Here is a 23,828-nt window from a genome sequence, read left to right as displayed (position 1 = left end):
TCTGGAAGTCCTGACCTCAGGTGATCCGCCTGCCTTGGCCTGCCAAAGTGCTGGGATTACAGGCATGAGCCACCATACCCGGCCTCCTGATATATTTTTGACATTAACCCCTTGTGAGATATACAGTTTTCAAATATTTTCTCCCATTTGGCAGGTTGTCTTTTTGTTTCGTTGATTGTTTCCTTTGCCGTGTAAAAGCTTTTTAGATTGATGTCAAATCTACTTTCAAAATTTTGCAAGTTCAAAAATTTTCCCTGAGAGACACTTAACTAATCACGACATTTAATGTGAGTGTTTGAAAATTGTGGACATTTTAGACATGGATAGCCTATAATGATGAAGTTACAGATGCAAAGCACCTGCCTGATGATGAGCTGGTGTACCAGAACAAGCCTGTGGATGCAGAACAGATGGGCATTTTTAGAGCACCACAGGTCCAAATTCTGCTGTTGCCAGTAAGTAATATCCTGAGTATTTCATGTGAAATGAACACAGGCATTTTTGTTGAGAGGATAGCTAGCTTAATTGACATCACATTGGACTGACACCAGGAATCACTGTAATATGGATTTGATAAAAGCAGAACTGCAAGTCAAACTGAATTTTACTTTTGCCTGTATTCAGCTTTACTATTCCATAAAAGAAAATAAAGGGCCAGGTGCGGTGGCTCACTCCTGTAACCCCAGCACTTTGGGAGGCCAAGGCAAGCGGATCACCTGAGGTCAGGAGTAAAAATACAAAAATTAGCCAGGCGTGGTGGCTCAAGCCTGTAATCTCAGCTACCGGGGAGGCTGAGGCAGGAAACTCGCTTGAACCCAGGAGGTGGAGGTTGCAGTGAGCAGAGACCATGTCACTGCACTCCAGCCTGGGCAACAGAGCAAGATTCCATCTCAAAAAAATAATAATAATAATAAAAAGAATTTATAAAAATATAACCTGAAATACTGAAAAATCCAATAAAGCATTTAAAAAGAGTTCAAATAAATTGCTGTATCAGAAGACAGAAACATCACAAAATATTGCTATATTTTCTCACACATATTGTTTATTTAATTAATCCTACTATTGATCACTTCTAACTGCCACTGCTATCTAGGCTTACTGTTGTCTTGTTTAAATAATAGCATTTATTTAACATAAAAGTAAGTAGTACAGAACATACAATTTCAGATAAATACCATTTTTCATATTTTATGTTAAAGTAATAACACATTTGAGTACTTATTCATAATCTAATATGTATTAGATTATTATGTTTGGGTTTATTTTTTTTTTAATTCAGTATAGTTGTGCCCACGTTGGCCCTCAGAAAAGTTGGCCACTCTTAGTAGCCAGGGTTCTTAGCTGTCAGTTCAGGGCTCCCAAAGTGCATGTCCCAACAGACAAAGATTCAGGGGGAAGCTGGATCTCCTTTTAAGATCTCAGCTCGGAAATTACATATCATCGCTCCCACCATATGCTATTCACTAGAAGCTACTCACTAAGTGTGGCCCGCACTGAATGGAAGAAGAATTCGACTCCACTTTTTGATGAGGGAAATGTCACAATATAGGTATACTTTAAAACTACTTCGAATAATGAAGATCACAGTGACTCCCATGCACTTTTGCTAGGCAAACTGGTATACACTTTTTGGAGGGCAACTTGGAACTATCAAAATAACAAACAATTAGGAGTTTAGGGTATAGACATACTTGCAAAAAAAAAAAAAAAAATGCCAAACACACCATTTAAAGCTTCCCCCACCCTCATTCTGAAAATGTTCAAAACTGTAGAAACCTACAGTGGTGGAGTAGAGATGGTCATAAGTTATTTTACGCTCTTCTCTTTGAGATGTGGGGTCCCTTATTTTCTTGGATCTGAACTACTGTGACTTCTTGAGCAATCTAAAATGGCAGAAGATTTTAGATTGCTCTAAAATCTAACTCAGAACTCTGTGATAGTTCTGGACCTAGCTTTCAAGAAGACTGGCTTTTCTGGGGGGTCTCCTGAATCTCTGAGCCGCCACGTAAGCTCCACTACCCTGGCGAAGAGACTGATGAGAGGCCCCAAGACTACACAGAGATGGAAAGCTAAATTCAACCATCTCCACCAAAGCACCAGGCATGCTTTGGATTCTCTGAACCGGTTGTCCATCAGCTGTGTGAATATCCAGTCACCAAGTGACTCTAGGTAATGCCACCTAGAGCAGAACCATCATCCAGTGAAAGTCCTCCCAAATTCCTGATCCATAAAATGGTAAAATATATTGAAAGAATGTTTTTTAAGCCATTAAGCTTTGGGGTAGTTTGGTATGCAGCCACATACAACCACAATGCCTCCATACCCTTCACCCATATCCATCAGCTGTTAACATTGTGCCACATTTGTGCCCCTGCCCTCTCTCTCTGTTGTGCTGAATAATTTGAAAGTAACTTGCCAATACCATGATACTTCACCTTTAAATTCTTCAGTATGTATTCCTCACAGTCGCAATGCCATTATCACTCCCAAGATACTTAAGATTGACACAATAATGTTCTCTCTTTTCTTTTTTTTATGAGACAGGGTCTTGCTGTGTCACCCAGGCTGGAATGCAGTGCTGCAATTATGGCCTACTGCAGCCTCAACTGCCCGGGTTCAAGCAATCCTCCCATCTCCCATCCCAGCCTCTGGAGTAGCTGGGACCACAGGTGCATGCCACCATTCCCAGATAAAATTTCTTTTTATTATTTGTAGAAGTGAGGTCTCACTATGTTGCCCAGGCTGGTCTCAAACTCCTGGGCTCAAGTAATGCACCTCAGCTTCTCAAAGTGCTGAGATTACAGGTGTGAGTCACTGTGCCCAGCCGGTATAGTAATATTATCCAAAATGTAATTCACATTCAAATTCCACCAATTACTCCAATCATGTATTTGTATAGTTTTTGTTTTAAAATCCAGAGACCAATCAAGGATTATGCAGAGGATTATTTAGTTGTCATGTCTCCTCAAGCTTGTTGAAATCTAGTACAATAAGCCCCTGCTTTTTTTGACTTTCATGTTATCGATATTTTTGAGGAGTTCAGAGCAGTTGTCTTGTAGAATGTCACGTCATTTGGATTTGTTAAATTATATCCTCAAAAATTATATTAGGGTTAAGTATTTTTAATGTATTTTTAAATTTTTAATTAGTATGGACACATAATAGTTTGTATCTATTTACAGGGTACATATGATATTTTGATACAAGCATACAATGTGTAATGATAAAATACAGGTAACTGAGAGATCCATCACCTCAAACATTTATCATGTCTTTGGGTTGGGAACATTCCAAATCTTCTCTTCTAGTTATTTGGAAGTATACAATAAATTATTGTAACTATAATCACCCTACTGTGCTGCTGAACACTAGATCTTATTCCTTCTACCTAACTATTTTTGTATAGCGTTAAGCATTTTTGGTAAGAGAATACTACATGGCTGACAACGTAGGTACTTTCCATTGCTTAGCAGAAGAGGCACATAACGTCAGGTTGTCTCATTATTGATAATGTCAAGTTTGATCATTTGATTAAGGTAGTGTGCACACGTTTCTATGTCGTGAAGATATACCTTTTTCTCTAAAATTAGTGAGGACCCTGTAGTCTTTCAGACTGTGTGGATATCCTGTTTGGAGATTACCTTTCACCACATTGCTTTTAGAATTCATAGATGATCCTTGCCTGACTCAATCATTATGCAGTGGTGATACGTTGGTGATTTTGGTTTGCTAATTCTGCGTTTCTTTCTACATTTGTTAGCTGGCATTTTCTCTAAAGAATTTTTTCACTGCCTATCTCTTCTTTTCGCTTAATTTTTTTTTTTTTTTTTTGAGACGGAGTCTCGCTCTGTCACCCAGGCTGGAGTGCAGTGGCCGGATCTCAGCTCACTGCAAGCTCCGTCTTTTCGCTTATTATAATAAACTAAAAGATTCATTTTTAAATGGTTGGCTTTGATGCTCAAATTGTCCCATATTTGGTCAATTGGTTCCTGTGTTCCCTTGAGTTTTAGTGCACTTCCTTCCTTTCAGGCTTAAGATATTCCAGGTTCCCTCTGTAATTCTCCCACCTCACACCTGGAACTAACAATTTCCATAAAGAACCCTGGCTCTTTTTGTGAGAAAGGTATGTAGAAGCCACATTCTGGGCTCTAGGTATGCTAATTGCTCCTGGGACTCAATTTATACTGATACTGCAATTCATATCCAACATCACAGGATCCCTCACATTCCTCTATTCCACAAGTGTATCTCCCCTTCCCCACAGCAAGGGACTTGGTTTACCAAAGAACAAATTCATTTGCTCATTTGCCCTATCTTACATATACACAGAAAGTTCCAGAATTATTCTACTAAGACAACTAACAACCGAGTCAAGCTTCTTTGTTTTTCTTCTACCTTCAAAATATTTGAAGGATTTTCAACTAGACTTTCATGTATAAAAGTTACTTGAATTAATTCTTTCTTCTATTTAGCTATGTTATCAACTTTATGCACAGTCAAGTTCTATTTGTTTTCAATGTTAGTAATCTTTTTCCCATTTTTAAAATTTCATTTGATTTTAAAATAATATGTAAACCACTTACATGGATCAAATGTCAAAATTATATAAAAAGATAATATTGAAAAACTCTCTCCTATCTCTATTCATTCCATTTATTCCCAATTACACCTATAAACATTTTCATCAGTTTTTGTCTTATCTTTTCTTTATTTCTTTTTATAAAACCAAGAAAATGTATTGCCCCTTTATTTTTACACAAAATGTAGTAAAATAAACTTCTTTTTTATTCATTGCTTTTTTTTTTCTTTTACTTAATGTATCTGGGAAATCACTCCACCTTAATTGACAAATATCTTATTCATTCTTTTTTTGTGGCTAGTTGCTAAGTATTTTATAGTAACTAAAACCAAAACCAGTAAAAACAAAATGTTTTTTTGAGACAGGGTCTTGCTCTGTTACCCAGGCTGGAGCACCGTGGCAGCGTCGACCTCCTGGGCTCAATTGATCCTCCCACCTCAGCCTCCCAAGTAGCTGGGAACACATGCATGCCCCACCACACCCAGCTAATTTTTTTTTTATATAGAGATGAGGTCTCACTGTGATGCCCAGGCTGGTATCGAATTCCTGAGCTCAAGCAATCCACCACCTTGTCCTCCCAAAATGCTAGGATTACAGGTGTGAGCCACTGCACCCAGCTGAGCTAAGGATTTTTAAAAGTGAGAATGAAAGAAGGGAATAAAATATAAAATATATCATAAAGTTAAAATGATTTAATCTTTGTGAACTGATATCCAAGAAAAGACAGATCATTGGTAAAGAAAAACTAGTTGATAAATATATCCTGGTATATTGTAGGAGTGAAGAGAATTTTTCCCTCCCCCTCTGAAGGTTTGAGTCTGTTGAAATGAACTGACAATTGACAGATTAATGGGAGAAAAGACATACAAATGTATTATTGTGTGTAAGCATGGGAGCCATACGAAATATGAGAATCAAAGAGGGTCAGATAGCTGAAGCCTAAATAACACCCTCCTCAGGGGAAAGAGGAAAATGGAGGATGTGGGCAATCAGGAGGGGTAGTAAATAATTTTCAAGGGAAAGAAATGGGCCCAAAGAGCAGACAACAGTTTGTAAATGATTCTCTTGGGAAACTAAATGAGCCCAGCAAATTATAGGAAGGTAAGGGGCAGAACTACGTTGTAAACAAAGGTTGTTTTGTTATGCTGTTGTTTCTCTCCAGCTGCTTTCAAGATTTTTGTTTGTTAGTTTTTAGTTTCCAGAAGTTTAATTATGATGTGTGTTGACTTGAATTTCTTTGGGTTTATCCTGTTTAATATTCACTTAAATTGTTGAATCTGTAAGTTTATATCTCTGGTCAAATTTGTGAAGTTTTCAGCTATTATCTTTTCAGGTATTTTTCCAGCCCTCCCCTCTTCCTTCACTTCTTCCAGAACTCTGACGAAATGATGGTAGATTTTTAGTTTTGTTACTTAACCTCTGTTCATTTTTTTCAGTCTATTTTTTCTCTCAGTTCTTCAGAGCAATTTCCATTATTCTATTTTTCCATTCACTGACTTTTTCCCTGGGTTCCCACCATTCTGGTGTTGATCCTATTCACTGAACTTTTAAATTCAGCTACAGTATTTTTTATTTCTAAAATTTCCATTTGGTTCTTCTATTTATCTTCTATTTCTCTGCTGAAGCTGCCTATTACTTAATTTGTTTCAAGCATGTATAATTCCATCTCTGTTGGTATCTGTTGATTGTCTTTTTTTCTTTAACTTTTATATTAAGTTCAGGGGTGCATGTACAAGTTTGTTACATAGGTAAACATAGGGTCATGTGGGTTTGTTGTACAGATTATTTCATCTTAATACCCAGATATTAACCCTAGTATGCATCAGTTATTTTTTCTGATCCACTTCCTCCTCCCACCTTCCCTCATCTGATAGGCCCCAGTGTGTGTTGTTCCTTTCTATGTGTCCATGTATTTGCTTCATTTAGCTCCTACTTATAAGTCAGAGCATGTGATATTTCATTTTCTATACCTGTGTTAGTTTGCTAAGGATAATGGCCTCTAGCTCCGTTCATGTCCCTGCAAACAACATTATCTCATTCTTTTTTATGGCTGCATAGTATTCCATGGTGTATATGTAGTACATTCTCTTTATCCTGTCTATAATTGATGGGCATTTAGGTTTATTTCATGTCTTTGCTATTGTCAATAGTGCTGCAATGAACATATGTGTGCATGTGTCTTTATAATAGCATGATTTATATTCCTTTGGGTATCTAACCAGTAATGGAGTTGCTGGGTTGAATGGTATTTCTGTCATTAGGTCTTTGAGGAATTGCTACACTGTCTTCCACAGCAGTTGAACGAATTTACACTCCCACCAACAGTGGGATTCCTTTTTCTCATTCCTTTTTCTCCACAACCTCACCAGCATCTGTTATTTTTCAGCTTTTTAATAACAGCCATTTTGACTGGTGTGAGATGATATCTTATTGTGGTTTTGATTTGCATTTCTCTAATAACCAGTGATACTGAGATTTTTATTTTCATATGCTTGTTGGCCACATGTATATCTTCTTTTGAAAAATGTTTGTTCATGTGCTTTTCCAACTTTTTAATGTTTTTTTCTTGTAAATTTGTTTAAGTTTTTATAGATGCTGAATATTAGATGAGTATTTGTCAGACGCATAGTTTGCAAATATTTTCTCCTATTCTGTAGGTTGTCTGTTTACTCTGATGATAGTTTCTTTTGCAGTGCAGAAGCTCTTTAGTTTAATTAGATCCCATTTGTCAATGTTTGCTTATGTTGCAATTGCTTTTGGCATGTTCATCATGAAATCTTTGCCTGTGCCTGTGTCCTAAATGCTATTGCCTAGATTGTCTTCCAGGATTTTTATAGTTTTGGGTTGCACATTTAAGTCTTTAACCCATCTCGAGTCCGTGCTTGTATATGGTGTAGGGAAGAGATCCAGTTTCAGTCTTCTGCATATGGCTAGCCAGTTATCCCAGCACCATTTATTGAATAGGGAATCCTTTCCCTATTGCTCGTTTATGTCAGGTTTGTCAAAGTTCAGATGGTTGTAGGTGTGTAGTCATATTTCTGGGTTCTCTATTCTGTTCCATTGGTCTATGTGTTTGTTTTTGTACCAGTAGCATGCTGTTTTGCTTACTGTAGCCTGTAGTATAGTTGAAATGGAGTAGCATGATGCCTCCAGCATTGTTCTTTTTGCTTAGGATTGCCTTGGCTATTCAAGCTCTTTTTTGGCTCCATATGAATTTTAAAATAGTTTTTTCTAATTCTGTGAAGAATGTCCGTGGTAGCTTGATAGGCATAGCATTGAACCTATAAATTGCTTTGGGCAGTATGACCATTTTAACAATATTGATTTTTCCTATCCATGAGCATGGAATGTTTTTCCATTTGTTTGTGTCATCTCTGGTTTCTTTGAGCAGTGGTTTGTAGTTCTCCTTCTTGAGACCTTTCACGTCCCTAGTTAGCTGTATTCCTGGGTATTTTATTCTTTTTGTGCCAAATGAGAATGGGAGTTTGTTTCTGATTTGGCTCTCAGCTTGACTGTTTTTGGAGTACAGGATTGCAATGATTTTTGCACATTGATTTTGTATCTTTTTTTTTTTTTTTTTTTTTTTTTTTTTTTTTTTTTTTTTGAGACGGAGTCTTGCTCTGTAGCCCGGGCTGGAGTGCAGTGGCCGGATCTCAGCTCACTGCAAGCTCCGCCTCCCAGGTTTAGGCCATTCTCCTGCCTCAGCCTCCGGAGTAGCTGGGACTACAGGCGCCCGCCACCTCGCCCGGCTAGTTTTTTTGTATTTTTAGTAGAGACGGGGTTTCACGGTGTTAGCCAGGATGGTCTCGATCTCCTGACCTCGTGATCCGCCCGTCTCGGCCTCCCAAAGTGCTGGGATTACAGGCTTGAGCCACCGCGCCCGGCCTGATTTTGTATCTTGAGACTCTGCTGAAGTTGCTTATCAGCTTAAGCTTTTGGGCTGAGACTAAGGAGTTTTCTAGATATAGGATCATGTCATCTGCAAACAGGGATAGAAATTCCTATTTGGATGCCCTTTATTTCTTTCTGTTGCCTGACTGCCCTGGCCAGGACTTCCAACAGTATGTTGAAAAGGAGTGGTGAAAGAAGGCATCCTTATCTTGTGCCAGTTTTCAAGAGGAATGCTTCCAGTTTTTGCCCATTCAGTATGTTGGGTGTGGGTTTCTCATATATGGCTCTTATTATTTTAAGGTGTGTTCCTTCAATACTTATTTTACTGAGAGTTTTTAACATGAACGGAGTTAAATTTTATCAAAAGCCTTTTCTGCATCTATTGAGATAATCGTATGGGTTTTGTCTTTAGTTCTGTTTATGTGATGAGTCACATTTATTGATTTGCATATGTTGAACCTGGCATCCTAGGGATAAAGCCTACTTGATCGTGGTGGATAAACTTTTTGATGTGCTGCTGGATTCAGTTTGCCAGTATTTTTTGAGGATTTTTGCACTGATGTTCATCAAGGATATTGGCCTAAAGTTTTCTTTTATTGTATCTCTGCCAGGTTTTGGTATCAGGATGATGCTGGCCTCTTAGAATGGGTTAGGGAGGACTCTCTCCTCCTTAATTTTCTGGAACAGTTTCAGTAGAAATGATACCAGCTCTTCGTACATCTGGTAGAATTCAACTGTAAATCCATCTGATCCTGGCCTTTTTTTGGTTGGAAGGCTATTTATTACTCCCTAAATTTCAGAGTTCATTATTGTTCTGTTCAGGGATTCATTTCCTTCCTGGTTCACTCTAGGGAGAGTGTACATGTCCAAGAATTTATCTATTTCTTCCAGATTTTCTAGTTTACGTGCATAGAGTAGAGTTGTTCATAGTATTATCTGATGGTTGTTTGTATTTTTGTGGGGTCAGTGGTAATATTTCCCTTATTGTTTCTGATTGCATTTATTTGAATCTTCTCTTTTTTCTTCTTTGTTAGACTAGCTAGCAGTCTATTTTACTAATTTTTCCAAAAAACCAGCTCCTGGGTTTATTGATCTTGTGAAAGATTTTTTATGTCTCAATCTCCTTCAGTTCAGTATTGCTTTTGGTTATTTCTTGTCCTGATAGCTTTGGGATTGGTTTTCCCTTGGTTTTCTAGTACTTTCAGTTGTGATGTTAGGTTGTTGAGATCTTTCTAACTTTTTGATGTGAGCATTCAGGACTATAAAATTCACTCTTCACACTCCCTTAACTGTGTCCCAGAGATTCTGGTATGTTATATCTTTGTTCTCATTAGTTTCAAAGAGCTTCTTGATTTCTGCCTTAATTTTACTATTTACACAAAAGTCATTCAAGAGTAGTTATTCAATTTCCATGTAATTGTATGGTTTTAAGTGAATTTCTTAGTCTTAATTTATAATTTGATTGCACCATAACCCTAGAGACTGTTCTAATTTCAGTTATTTTGCATTTGCTGAGGAGTGTTTTACTTACTATTATGTGATTGATTTTAGAGTAAATGCCATGTGGCAATGGGAAGAATGTATATTCTGTTGTTTTGGGGTGAAGAGTTCTGTAGTGGTCTATCAAGTCCATTTGATTTAGAGCTGAGTTCAGGTCCCAAATATCTTTGTTAATTTTCTATCTCAGTGACCTGCCAATGTTGTCAATGGGGTGTTAAAGTCTCCCACTATTATTGTGTGGGAGTCTGAGTCTCTTTGCAGGTCTCTAAGAACTTGCTTTATGAATCTGTATGCTCCAGTGTTGGGTGTGTATATATTTAGGATAGTTAGATCTTCTTGTTGAATTGAACCCTTTACCATTATATAATGCCTTTCTCTGTCTTTTTTTAATCTTTGGTGGTTTAAAGTCTGCTTTGTCAGAAACTAGGATTGCAACCATGGCTTTTTTCTGTTTTCCATCTTCTTGGTAGGTTTTTCTTCATCCCTTTATTTTGAGCCTATGTGTGTCGCTGCATGTGAGACGGGTCTTTTGAAGACAGTATACCAGTGGGTCTTGGTTCCTTATCCAGCTTGCCACTCCATGTCTTTTAATTGGGGCATGTAGCCCCTTTACATTTATTTATTTATTTATTTATTTATTTATTTTATTTTATTTTATTTATTTATTTTTTTTTGAGACGGAGTCTTGCTCTGTCACCCAGGCTGGAGTGCAGTGGCCGGATCTCAGCTCACTGCAAGCTCCGCCTCCCGGGTTTACGCCGTTCTCCTGCCTCAGCCTCCCGAGTAGCTGGGACTACAGGCGCCCGCCACCTCGCCCGGCTAGTTTTTTTGTATTTTTTAGTAGAGACGGGGTTTCACCGTGTTAGCCGGGATCGTCTCTCGATCTCCTGGCCTCGTGATCCGCCCGTCTCGGCCTCCCAAAGTGCTGGGATTACAGGCTTGAGCCACCGCGCCCAGCCACATTTATTTATTTTTTTAGATGGAGCCTTGCTGTGTCACCCATGCTAGAGTGTCATGGCACCATCTCAGCTCACTGCAACCTCTGCCTTTTAGGTTCAAGTTATTCTCCTGCCTCAGCCTCCCGGGTAGCTGGGATTACAGGCACCTGCCACAATGCCCAACTAATTTCTGTACCTTTAGTAGAGACGGGTTTTCACCATGTTGGCCAGGCTGCTCTCAAACTCCTGGCCTCAAGTGAGCCAGGCCTCCCTTGGCCTCCCAAAGTGTTGGGATTACCAGCATGAGCTACCACGCCTGGTCCCATTTACATTTAAGGTTAGTATTGATATGTGTGGATTTGATCCAGTCATCATGATGTTAGCTGGTTATTATGAAGACTTGTTTATGTGGTTGCTTTATATTGTCACTGGTCTGTGTACTTCAATGTGTTTTTGCAGTTGCTGGTAATGGTCTTTCTTTTCTATATTTAGTGCTTCCTTCAGGAGCTCTTGTAAGGCACTTGTTTGTCTGAAAAGGATTTTATTTCTCCTTTGCTTATGAAGCTTGGTTTGGCCAGATATAAAATTCTGGGTTGGAATTTCTTTTCTTTAAGAAAGTTGAATATTGGCCCCCAATCTCTTCTGGCTTTTATGGTTTCAGCTGAGAAGTCTGCTATTAGTCTGATGGGCTTCCCTTTGTAGGTGACCTGACCTTTCTCTCTAGCTGTTTTCAACATTTTTTCTTTTATTTTGACTGTGGAGAATCTGATGATTATGTGTCTTGGGGATGATTTTCTTGGGCAGCATTACAAAAGATGAAATGCTTTAGAATTTGCATGTCATCCTTGTGCAGGAGCCCTGCTAATCATCTCTGCAATGTTCCAATTTTAGTGTATGTGCTGCCGAAGAGAGCACTGTCTTTTTTCAAACAGGTTGAGCTCTTCCTGGTTCTTGGTATTATGAGTGATTTTCAGTTGCAACCTAGACATTTTCATACTATGCTATGAGACTCTGGGTCTTATTTAAACTATTTTATCTGGCTTTCTTTGACATTACTCTGGTATACTGGAGGGGCATATTGCCTCATTATTGACAAGTGGAGGTAGAAGTCCAGTTCTCCCAGTCAGCCTTTGTTGATACCTGAGTTGTAACAGGTTCTTGTTACCACTGGGAGTGGGAATTCTAGAAGAATTCCACGGACACAACTGTGGAAAGCCCTGACTCTTTGCTACTGCCTTCTGACACCACCACACTGGGGAAGGAATGGGCTTCTTATTGTTGCCATGCGGAGGTGCAAGTCCAGGTTCCCCATTTGGTTTTCACTGACACGGTAGAGGTGTGGGAAAGGTCTTGTTACCAGCAATGGGCATGAAAGTCCCAGTTCCCTATTTGCCTTCTCTGATACCATCATGGTGTGGCGTGGTGTTGAGCTTCCTTGGTACAGCCTCTGATGGCTGGAAATCTAGGCTACCCACACAGTCTTCGCTGGTGGGGACAAGAATAGGTCACAGTCTTTTCTTTGGTGCTTGGTCAGAGTAGAGCAAGTAGGTTATTGGCTAAAAGTTTTTTGTTTTGCTATGCTGTCCCTTTCTTGTTCCTTTGGTTACAGAGAGCAAAATTTCATGGTTTTTTTTTTTTTTTTTTTCTTGTCTGTGCCTATTGGTGTTTTGAGGTTGCTGTTTCCTTCAGCTCTAAGTCTGGGATGTTGAAGTAAAAAGAGAACCCAGGAAACTTACCACCACATCATTCCTTGGGTCCCAAGATCCTTAGCCAGTCTGGATTCTTCTCTCCACCTTTCAGAGTCTTCTTATGTTTATTTAATACATAATGTCCCAGGCCAGGTGTGGTGGCTCACACCTGTTATCCCAACACTTTGGGAGGCCAAGGTGGGTGGATCCCCTGAGGTTAGGAGTTTGAGACCAGCCTGGCCAACATGGTAAAACCCTGTCTCTACTAAAAATACAAAAATTAGCCTGGCATGGTGGAAGGCGCCTGTAATCCCAGCTACTTGGGAGGCTGAGGCAGGAGAATTGCTTGAACCTGGGAGGCAGAGTTTGCATTGAGCTGAGATCGCGCCATTGAACTCCAGCCTGGGTGACAGAGAGAGACTCGGTCTCAAAAATATATATATATATACATATAAAAATATATATTCCAAAGTTTTTAATTCTACTTTGTGAGAGAAATATGTTTATTGCATGTTGCTGAAAGCAGAAGTTCTCTGGTGTTGAATTTTTATCAGAAGATGTTTTGAAATCTCTTAAGATGATCTTTCTTTTTTGACTTTTTAATATGTTGATTTAAGCTGTTGTGTTATTGCTCATTGTGTTAATCCATTCTCACACTACTATAAAGAACTCCCTGAAACTGGGTAATTTATAAAGAAAAGAGGCTTAATTGACTCACAGTTCTGCAGGCTGTACAGGAGACATAGCTGGGAGGCCTCAGGAAGCTTACGAGCGTGACAGAAGGTGAAGGGGAAGCCAGCACATCTTACATGGTTGGAGCAGGAAGAAGAGAGAGCGAAAAGGGCAAGGGTTACACACTTTTAAAACAACCAGGTCTCGTGAGAACTCATTCACTATCATGAGAACAGCAAGGGGGAAATCTGCCCCCATGATTCAGTCACCTCTTACCAGGACTCTTCTCCAACGTGTGGGGATTACAGTTCGACATGAAATTTAGGTAGGGACACAGAATCAAACCATATTACTCATTAACAGATGTTCTAAAATAAATATATAGTATTACAGTTTTTTTTTTAAGATGTATGTAATAGATTATTAGAACATTTGTATGCAAATTAGGTAAACATTTTTTAAAAAGAAAACTTGTATATTTAAACGTGTAATTGTACTGGGCATGTAATCCTAGCACTTTAGGAGGCTTCAATGGGAGGATTGCTTGAGCCCAGGAATTCAAGACCAGCTTGGGCAACATAGCAAGATTCCATCTTGACAAAACAAAAATTAAAGATTAAAAAAAGGGTAAGCTGGGTGCAGCAGCTCACACTTGTAATCCCAGCACTTTGGGAGGCCAAGGCAGGCGGATCACCTGAGGTCAGGAGTTCAACACCAGCCTGGTCAACATGGTGAAACCCCGTCTCTACTAAAAATACAAAAAAAAAAAAAATTAGCTGGGCATGGTGGCAGGCTCCTATAGTCCCAGATACTTGGAAGGCTGAGCCAGGAGAATTGTTTGAACCTGAGAGGCAGAGGTTGCAGTGAGCCGAGGTCATGCCACTGCACTCCAGCCTAGCTGACAAAGAAGCCATCTCAAAAAAAAAAATTATCAGTAATTATCAGTTGTGTACAAAATAACTTATATAAAACCTTATTCTCCAGTTTTAAAAAATCATTCACATTTATTTTAAAGAGGATTACCTATTATTGAATTTTCATGTCCAATGATGTCCATTTTCTTTTTCTCTTTTTTTCCCTATCAGTATAAAATTGAATTTAAAATTAAATTGAGAAAAATAGTGCCCAGAATATTTTAACACTTGGTTCATTTTTGCTTACATAAGGTCCTTATTAAAATGGCAACCTGATTCTTAAAGTTGCTTAGAGAAAAAGTTTTGGGGTTCTCGATTCTTCTTTTTCTCTGCCTGGTTATCTCTTTAACTGTATATCCATATACCCTCTTTAAAAAAAAAAAAAAAAAAAAAAAAGGCAGGGTCTTTTTCTGTTGCCCAGGCTGGAGTGAAGTGGCACAATCATGGCTCATTGCAGCCTCAACCTCCTGGGCTCAAGTGATCCTCCCACCTCTTACTCCTGAGTAGCTGGGATTACAGTTGCACACCATCATATCTGGCTACTTAAAAAAAAATTTTGTAGAGATGGTGTCTCATTATGTTCCTCAGATTGGTCTCAAACTCCCGGCCTCAAGCAGTCTCCAGCCTCGGCCTCCCAAAGTGCTAGGATTACAGGCCTGAGCCATGCCTGGCCCATCCATGTATCTTGATCTCACTTTCTTTAAGTCTTCTCTGACCCCTTTTCACTACCATCTCCTCCCTACATAAAATAAAACTCCCATATCTGCTTTTCCTTTCTTCCTTACTTTGCTTTATCTTTTTTTTCTTTATTTATCCCTACCTGGTATGTCCTGTATTTGCTTATTTACGTACACTATAAGCTCTGTCAGAGCAGAGAAGTTGTTTCTTTCAGTCCTTTATCCTAGATCCCAGAATGATACCTGGCATGCTGTAGAGATTCAATAAATATTTCTTGGATGAATGGCTTGATTTTAAAAAGTGGAGATTATGGTGTCTACGTGGCTTTTAGTGAAGATGGCTTGCCTCTGTACTGTTCATTGTAATTTGTCATTTGTATTTCTTATTATTGCTTCATCTTGATGTTATGAAGCCAAAACTTCTGCTTTAAGGTATAAAATTAAATTCCCTAATAAGAGAGATAGATGCTTATATGTGTAACAATCTACCAAAATGAAGGTTTATCTCCACCCTGGTATGATATGTATTATGGACCATAATTATGGTACATACTATGGGCAGTATGCTAATGAAGGACATGGCAAAGAATGCGTGGGGAGTTTAATTGCAAGTCACCACTGCAGTTGAGTCCAACCTTTCTGCATAGAGCCATTCATCATGAGTGACAGGCAAGAGAGGAGGAGAAGCAGCAGATTCTTCCACGGATCACCCTCTCCCCTACTTGCCTCACCCTGTCATTCCGTTTACAGTCCTCTCTGTCTGCTGCAATCATTCCCAGAGGACATATTTATCACCATGAAAAAAACTCGAATGACATCAGCAGCAGCACTTACAACTCTGCGCTGTGATCCAGTAAATAATGTGTGCTCAGCATGTGGAAGTGGGGAAGCAGCCCTTAATATTATCAAAAACCAGGCAGGGATCTCAAGCCTTGGCCTTACCCAGGAGCTGGTTAGGCACGCAGAATCTCAAGCTCCACCCCAGACCTGCGTTTTAATGAGACTGCCGGTGATCTGTGTGGACACTGAAGTTTAAAAAGCACTAGTCTGTAGACTTGACTAATACCCAAAGCCATCATCTCTTTAAGACGTGATTTTAAACCATTGTGTCACAAATAGAATCCAACTAAAGTGAGAAAATAAAGCTTTTCCTGTCTCACCCCAGGGATGAAGTAGAAACAGAAGTTGAATTAACACATTGAATTAACCCATGTGAGTTCATGGTTTCCAAAGCTCTTATGTGTAAATATCTTCCTGTTTCCTGTAAGATGAGCATGATCATTCCCGTTTTCTGTGGAGTAAACTGATGTTCAGAAAAATGAACTGATTCTCCCAAGGTGACCCGGTCAGTAAATGGAAATAAGATGGCCAGAACCAATCCTCCCCCAACCCCACAACCCCCTAATCCCACTCTCTTCTACCTCATCACAACATGTTGAAGTTTTTAAAAAATCTCTTCTTTCTGTCTTTCACTCCTTCCTTTTCTCTCTTTCTCTTTTAAAAGGTGAAACATAGCTAGTCAAGGCATATTGTTTTTCTTTTTATGACTGAATCCCACATTTATTTAATGAAGTGCAGCTCTGAATAGAAGATCAATTTTTGATGATTCTTTGCAAATCATTTGTTTGAATCTACCTGAAATGCCTCTGCTTCTGGAGAATGTTCATTACCGCAATCTGGTTTATGTTGTGTAGCTATAAATTAGATATAATTACATATAGACAGATGTAGATAGTTATTATAATATAGATACATTATATCTATATAAATTATATATAATCAGTATAAATCATATTGGCGTATAGTTTATATAGACAGAAATTAAGTGCATATTTGGATCAGCCGAATGAGTCCACAGCATTGTAGCAATCAGTAAAGCCATCCCCAGTGAAGCAATACCACTCAGCTCTGGCTTGTTTCTTAAATAGGTATTAATGTTTAGGAACATTTTTGCCTCTAGAAAGAAAACAAAATTTTTATAATTTTGGGAGAAGAAATAAATTGTGAGGATTTGAGATGAGTGGGGGACACATGCAGGGGTTCCCAAAACCCGTTTTAAAAAGATACACAAAAAAGTAGAAAGTATCTGTATTTTGACTTAATATGTGTGTGGGGGGGTGGGAGGAGCCCACTCTGTGGTTATGCACATGCACACACGTAATTTGATCCTAGTACCTACTTTAAAATCTTTCCTTAGAGCCTTTTAGGACAGATCCTATGCACTTTAGCTAATATCTTTGCAGAATCTGTAGAAGACTGACAATAACAGTGCTGAGTGGATTATACTCCTGTAAACAAAATTGTCAGTGATTAAGATAGAGTATACTTATGGCCGGGCGCAGTGGCTCATGCCTGTAATCCTAACACTTTGGGAGGCTGAGGCGAGCAGATCATGAGATCAAGAGGTCAAGATCATCCTGGCCAACATGCTGAAACCCCATCTCTACTAAAAATACAAAAATTAGCTGGGCTTGGTGGTGTGCGCCTGTAGTCCCAGCTACTCAGGAGGCTGAGGCAGGAGAATTGATTGAACACAGGAGGCGGAGGTTGCAGTGAGCCCAGATTGTGGCACTGCACTCCAGCCTGGCAACAGAGTGAGACTCCGTTTCAAAAAAAAAAAAAAAGAGTATACTTAGATGAGCTCCAGAATGTCATCAAAGCTTGCATTTTAAAACTCTTCCAGCTCTTTTCTGTAGATTCTTTGGTAAAAGTAATGAAAGGAAGAGCTGAAAGTTTTAACTTTTTACTTCTCTACAAACCTCACATTAAATAGCCCGTTGGCGGGGGGTGGGGTGGGGGGGGAAATAAAATATTAAATGTAACAGACTTACAGAGTTTGTTTATTTTAAATGTCAAAAAACAGTTCTGTTTGGGAATCAGAAATCTAGTTTTGAGAGAACACAACTTGGGTAGCCCCTGTTCTCCCATCAACATACCAGAGGGCTGTAAGTTATAAAAATATGGCTCAAGAAATAATAGTTGATATTCTGTACATGCACTAGGAGGTCTCGAGGGCCCGAGAAATGTGTACGGTCTACACTAATAAGGTAAATCATGTGAGTTGTCTATACAGCCAGCTATTTTCACCAGCAATCGTTTAATTAAACATTGGAGCACTTAGAAGGTTCATAGCTTATTGCCATTATTTAATATTTGTTTTATGACCCACAAGGAAGGACTTGTGGGGACCAGAAATTTTTCTCTTGGGAAATAGATACAATCAGAACCATCAACCCCAAGCATACATAAAACAGGATCTAAATCACATTTATCTCCCGCCAGAGAACCAGAAAGGCAAAGACTGTGTCTCCAGAATTAAAAATTAATAGCCGTAAAAGGAATATAAAAGGGGTGAAAAGGATGTAGGTTTTGTAACAATACGTAGGGAGCACCTAGAGGACCATTTATTTGCATTTTGAAACTGGAGAGTTACAAAGATGGTCAATTCTGTTGAACAGCTTTTAAACCTAAAAGGCTTCTTTGCAAAAACCGACTTGAATGCAGTTAAAGTGTTTTTAGCCTGAATTTGTAGAGCAGCTGACAGAAAAATGCAAACAGCAGTTGCAAAATCTCTTTATTTTGTAATGCTTGAATACAACTTTATTGTAATAATATTACTTTTTGTTCCAATTTTATGGTTATTTGTGAAATCAAATATTGACTCTGAGGGCAAAGAACCACTTGGATGTTAAGATGAAAATAATGCAATCATAATATTTTCTAATTTATTTCATAATATGTTAGCACAAAGTAATTTATTTACTCATCCAGGGGTATTGTCAGCATGTTCTTTTTTTTTTCCTTTTTTTCGAGATGGAATAGTCTCTCTCTGTTGCCCACGCTGCCGTGCAGTGGCGTGATCTCGGCTCACTGGAACCTCCACCTCCCAGATTCAAGCAATTCTCCTGCCTCAGCCTCCTGAGTAGCTGGGATTACAGGCACGCACCACCAGACTTGGCTAATTTTTGTATTTTTTAGTAGAGACGGAGTTTCACCATATTGGCCCGGCTGGTCTCGAACTCCTGATGTTGTGGTCCGCCTGCCTCCACCGCGCCCGGCCAGTATGTTACATTTTTAAAGAAAAAGGCTAGGAATTACGTCCACTATATTCAACAGGACAATTGATATTCTGTGCTAGTCACAGTACAATTAATGGTATTTCACTAAATACAATTTCTTCTTAAGCTGTATGTGAAAGGATTATACTTTATATTTATACATAATTATATTTTATTCTTATTTATTTATTTATTTTGAGACAGAGTCTCACTCTGTTGCCCAGGCTGGAGTGCAGTGGTGCGATCTTGGCTCACTGCAACCTCCCCCTTCCGGGTTCAAGCAGTTCTCATGCCTCAGTCTTCCAAGGAGCTGGATTATAGGCACATGTCACCACACCTGGCTAATTTTTCTATTTTTCATAGAAGGTTTCACCATGTTGGCCAGGCTGGTCTGGAACTGCTGACCTCAAGTGATCCGCCCACCTTGGCCTCCCAAAGTGCTGGAATTACAGGCATGAACCACCACGCCTGGCCTATACATACTTATATTGATATCATACATTTTCTAAGAATTCCTATACTTTGGGATTTTAGGACATTTGTTGAATGAATAGTCTTCGTATATTGCTCTCCTAGGCAACTGAAGGCAATAGGGTTAATATACTAGTCATCCTAATTAGCAGATGAAGAGCATGAGGAAAGACAGGCTGGATGCTTGCTGACATACTACGCTTAAACCATGTGACCTATCTTCTGGCTCCTGGGAAGAAACATGAAGTGGAGAGGTCTAGAAGATTCCCTAGAACCTGACTGTGGCTCATCTTTGCCTAGAAGAGTGGGGAAGCCTCTTCTTACCCCAGTCAGCAACGAACTGAATATTTCTGCAGAGTGACTGTTGAGTCTATTAGAAATTGCCTTTAGTTTTACACTTTTCTCTCACAGGTCAAAGTTATTTTTTAAAACAAACAAACAAATTATGGCTGAATCTTTCTTGCTCCAGATAAGATTATTGTTTCTGAAAGAATTTTGACCAGATATGATGGCTCACACCTATAATCCCAGCACTTTGGGAGGCCGAGGTGCGCAGATCACGAGGTCAAGAGATTGAGACCATCCTGGCCAACATGGTGAAACCCGTCTTTACTAAAAATACAAAAATTATCTGGGTGCGGTGGCATGTGCCTGCAGTCCCAGCTACTCTGGAGGCTGAGGCAGGAGAATTGCTTGAACCCGGGAGGAGGAGGTTGCAGTGAGCCGAGATCACGCCGCTGCACTCCAGCCTGAATACAGAGCGAGACTCCATCTCAATAAATCAATAAATAAAGACAGAAAGAACTTTGCAAAAACTATTTTATGAAGATTCAAGAATTTACAGAGTTCAAGAGTCAGGTCTGAAACCTAACTATGTGGTTTACCAGCCGTATACCCTTAGAAAAATTACAAACCTTTATGTGCCTCAGTTTTTTCATCTGCAAAATGGCAATAAGAAAAGCTCCTCAACCATAGGTTGTGGGAATTAACTGGGCTAATTCTTATAAAGAACATAGAATAGTGCTTTTCACATGTAACACATAACAAATGTTAACTATTTTTCATATTTCTCCTGACTTTGCTTGGTTACCCTTACTTTTTTTCTTTTGAAATAGGGTCTTGCTCTGTTACCCAGGCTGGAGTGCAGTGGTGCAATTATGTCTCACTACAGCCTTGATCTCCTGGGCTCCAGTGGTCCTCCCAACTTAGCCTTCCAAATAACTAGGACTACAAGTATGAGCCACCAAGCAGGCTAATTTTAAAATTTTGTTATGGGGATGGGGTCTTGCTATGTTACCCAATCTGGTCTCAAACTCTTGGGCTCAAGCAATCCTCCTGCCTTGGTCTCCCAAAGTGCTGGGATTACAAGTCTGAGCCACTGTGCCTGACTCCTGTTCTTACTTTTGTTGTACTTTTTTTTTTTAATTTGAAAATAAATATAATTGACAAGTTAAAATGTTTTGTTACGTTTTATTTTCATAGGCTATAATATTCAGAATTTTTTAAAAATTTCCTCTAAAACTAGCATTATAAAGCAAGGATTTTGTTTGTATTTATTTCATTCTTGTTTTTGTTATATGCATCCATGTTTCTACACAGTTGAAACAACAAATCCACATAAAAAACAACTATCATATTTGTATTCTGCTTTTGTCCCCACTTATCATTATCTATACACATTTTATACATTTCTATAGGCTTAGTAATAATCTTGCTTAATGGATACAAAATATTTCATTTTTTCTACTTTTCTTTTCTTTTGAGATGGAGTCTCACTCTGTTGCCCAGGCTGGAATGTGATGGCAGGATCTTGGCTCACTGCAACCTCCACCTCCTGGGTTCAAGTGATTCTCCTGCCTGAGCCTCCCCAGTAGCTGGGACTACAGGCGCACGCCACCATACCCAGCTAATTTTTGTATTTTTAGTAGAGACGGGGTTTCACCATATTGGCCAGGATGGTCTCAATCTCTAGACCTCGTGATCTGCCTGCCTTGGCCTCCTAAAGTGCTGGGATTACAGGCGTAAGCCACTGCACCCAGTCTTCATTTTTTGTACTTTCACAGATAATATTGTAATAGACAGTTTTGCTCTGTTAAAATATTTTCACAGAATAAATTCTCAGGCCGGGCACAGTGGCTCAACGCCTGTAATGCCAGCACTTTGGGAGGCCTAGGCGGGTGGATCTCCTGAGATCAGGAGTTCGAGACCAGCCTGGCCAAGATGGTGAAACCCCATCTCTACTAAAAATACAAAAATCAGCCGGGTGTGGTGGTGCACACTTGTAGTCCCAGCTACTAGGGAGGCTGAGGCAGAAGACTTGCTTGAATCCAGGAGGCGGAGGTTTCAGTAAGCCAAGATCCTGCCATTGCATTCTAGCCTGGATGACAGAGTGAGACTCCATCTCAAAAAAAAATAAATAAATAAAAATTTAAAAATAAATAAATAAATAAAATAAAAATAAAAAACATTTTAAAAAAAGAATAAATTATCAAGAATGAAACAACTTATAACAACAGCAACAACAACAATTACCTATGTCTGTATTTCTTCCTTGATTTCTACTCAGAGATTCTTGTGTTCTTACCCTCTGTAGCACCCCCCACTCCTACCAATACCTCAAAAGACCGAAGGATCTTCATAGTCTTCTGGGTGCGTGCCTGATGGGACAGAGTAGTATTCAGGGTTGGAAGCAACAAGGATGCATATACTGGTCAACCATCTCTCCGGAAAACATGAACTCTGACTTGTAGAATTTGCTGACTTGTGTGGTGTAAGTACTCCCACCATGGCTGATTCCAAGCTAACAACTGACTTGTCAAATTCCTGAAAATTTAACTGGCTCTCGGGAGCCAGTATAATAAGCTGGCTCTGGCACAGCAGTGGAAATGGAGTTGAAGCCTTTTGGAATGTTGTACAGCAAAGACATTCAATGAACCCGTAACCCAAGGAACCACACTGTTAAGTCTATGACCTATGCTTTTGTGATTCAAAGCGTGGTCTGAGGATCAGTGAGCCAGATAGAAAAGAAGAATCATGGGCCCTACCCCAGATCTACTGAACCAGAATCTGTATTTTTACAAGATGCTTCCTTGATTTGTGAGCACATTAAAGTTTGAGAAGCACTGCTCGAGCTAGAACAGTGGCATTCCACCTACACCTGAAAGGACTCAGTGCTTCCGAGAGCTCATCAATCCAGGAATACACAGTGTAGTGATCTATACTTGTGTTTTATTGCAAGAAAGATAAACACTTACTTCAATGAAAGAAAATAGTAAGAATTAACCTATTTGCTAACACTCTGAAATGTGAAGGCTGGTGTCCTACTTACTTTCTAGTAAGAAAATTACATGTATGAACACTTCTCTAGAAACACATATTTGTCAAACGCCTTATGTAAAATTAGGACAGTTTATAGCCCCTAACCTCAGTCTACACTCCAATAACCGTAATTTAAGACATAGGTGTTGCATTTGCTGTGCACGTCCTACGTGCATCTCCTCACAGATACCTCCAACTGCCAGCACTTGCATTTCTTTGCCAGAGAGTACACTGAACACTTTGGCAAGCCAACATTGAGGAATTACATTGCTCTCACCTCTAATAAATCCTCTAGATCCCTTGCTTCTCTGGTAGCATAACACTGAAGATTTATACTGGTTTCTTAAGTTACTCAACCTGATCAAGCTCCCAATGCCCACAGTGGTAACTTAGTAAACAATGAACATTTTATTGGCTGCTTTCCCTTCCTTTTTTTTCACACCACTTCTTCCCTACTCTTCTACCAGTATTGCCTGAGATCATCTCTCACATATACTCTTTGCCTTTGCATCCCTGTCTCAGAGTCTGCTTTTGGGGAAGCCTAAACTAAGACCCTGTGTTGTATAGTATGGAAGACGCAAAGTGCTACTGTAGCCTGAGGAAGAGAAATTACTCTCAGCTGAGTTATCCGTTGAGTTGGCTCTAAAAAGCCTGCCAGCATTTCCAGAAGTGAAGATTAAGGAGAAGGAGCCTCACGTTTGAAGGAGAAGGAGGAATGGCCCAATATATGTTTAGAAAATAAGGAGAAACCTGAGCAATATTTTTCAAAAAGAAGTTTAAAATTCAACCAAATATGGATTTTGGGGCAAGCTACTCAAAGACTTGTGGTGGTCCTCCAACTGTCTGGTAGAAATCTAAGAAAGATATGTATAGAAATTAAATTAAGAAAGTTTCATCGGGAGCGGTGGCTCACACCTGTAATCCCAGCACTTTGGGGCGCCAAGGCGGGTGGATAACGAGGTCAGGAGATGGAGACTATCCTGGCTAACACAGTGAAACCCCATCTCTACTAAAAATGCAAAAAATTAGCCTGGCATGGTGGCACGTGCCTGTAGTCCCAGCTACTTGGGAGGTTGAGGCAGGAGAATTGCTTAAACCCAGGAGGCAGAGGTTGCAGTG

At 39.4% G+C, this 23,828-nt stretch overlaps 1 non-coding gene across 1 annotated transcript; it reads right to left on the bottom strand.

The window, feature by feature from the left end:
• Nucleotides 1-11,719: 11,719 nt before the first annotated feature.
• LOC126938229 (U6 spliceosomal RNA) lies at nucleotides 11,720-11,826 on the bottom strand. Its single transcript, XR_007720040.1, has one exon. It is a non-coding gene; the product is annotated as a U6 spliceosomal RNA (small nuclear RNA).
• Nucleotides 11,827-23,828: the final 12,002 nt, after the last annotated feature.

This window comes from Macaca thibetana, chromosome 15 (assembly GCF_024542745.1).
Source record: "Macaca thibetana thibetana isolate TM-01 chromosome 15, ASM2454274v1, whole genome shotgun sequence".
NCBI classification, from domain to species: domain Eukaryota; kingdom Metazoa; phylum Chordata; class Mammalia; order Primates; family Cercopithecidae; genus Macaca; species Macaca thibetana.
This window is presented reverse-complemented; position numbering and strand designations above follow the sequence as displayed.